The sequence below is a fragment of the Mytilus californianus genome, unplaced genomic scaffold (genome assembly GCF_021869535.1).
Source record: "Mytilus californianus isolate M0D057914Y unplaced genomic scaffold, xbMytCali1.0.p SCAF_1, whole genome shotgun sequence".
Taxonomy (NCBI): Eukaryota; Metazoa; Mollusca; class Bivalvia; order Mytilida; family Mytilidae; genus Mytilus; species Mytilus californianus.
Window position 1 is genome coordinate 142106132 of NW_026262581.1, and position 1356 is coordinate 142107487.

Consider the following 1356-nt stretch of genomic DNA (forward strand, 5'->3'; position numbering starts at 1 on the left):
CAAATTATCTATTACTCATATTCCAATCCTAGGCTAGTAAAGCAGAAAATTAACATGAGAAATGTCATTATATTTTGCGAGGTACCGGAGTATCACTAAGGTATAAACAAAGACAATCACTGACGACGTTCCTGACTTGGAACAGACGCACTGATAAAGGAGTGGTACCGGAGTATCACTTAAATATAAACAAAGACAATCACTGACGACGTTCCAGAATTGGAACAGATACACCGATAAAGGAGGGATACCGGAGTATCACTAAGGTATGAACAAAGACAATCACTGACGACGTTCCTGACTTGGAACAGACGCACTGATAAAGGAGTGGTACCGGAGTATCACTTAAATATGAACAAAGACAATCACTGACGACGTCCCAGAATTGGAACAGGCACACTATTATTATGAGGGTCACTGGAGTAACATTTAAGTATGAACAAAGACAATCACTAACGACACTTCTGACTTAGAATATGCATACTTATAAAAGAGGGGTACTGGAGAATCACTAAGGTATTAACAAAGACAATCACTGACGACGTTCCAGACTTGGAACATGCACACAGATAAAGTAGGGATACCGGAGTAACACTTAGGTATGAACAAAAGCAATCACTGACGATGTTCCTGACTTGCGCACTGATATTAGGAGGGTGACTTGAGTAACACTGAGATATGAGCCACAATGATGTCACCTTCCCACAGAAGACCACTATTTATCACAGGCGCTTGGGTATATGAAACAGATTTTTGTTGTTCCTTGGCTTAAAGTATTTAATTTTCTATGTTTATAACCACCATTTTACTATCCATACTGAAAACAACGTATGGATAGTAAAAAGAGGGGTTTTATCAGTCAGAGTTGATAAATTCACTCGGAACTAGGTGAGACATGCGCATTAGTGATAGATATGTTATATAAACATGGTAAATTGAATATTTTGAACAAAACACAGAATCCGTATCATATACCTAATATCATGTTCCATTTATCAATCCCTTACAAGAAGAATTATACATCTACTGTAAATTCCTGCATTTGTAATAAATTTAGATAAAGTTTTAGAAATTTGTGATATTTTAATCCAAAGCTGCTTTTCCTTAATGCAAATACTACGGTTATTGAAATCCGAGGATTTACATATGCATGGTATATAAACAGCACCTGTATGAACTATACACATTGAATAGACTTACTTATATCATGTTAATCATTACGGCTACATAAGATTGAATCACGACAAAAGAACTACCAGGTATACGAAAGACGGATTTATAAAAGTATTTCCAAACTTGTTTCCAAATATCTATATTTGACTGCTATGTAAAATTGTACTCTTTTATTGTTATAAT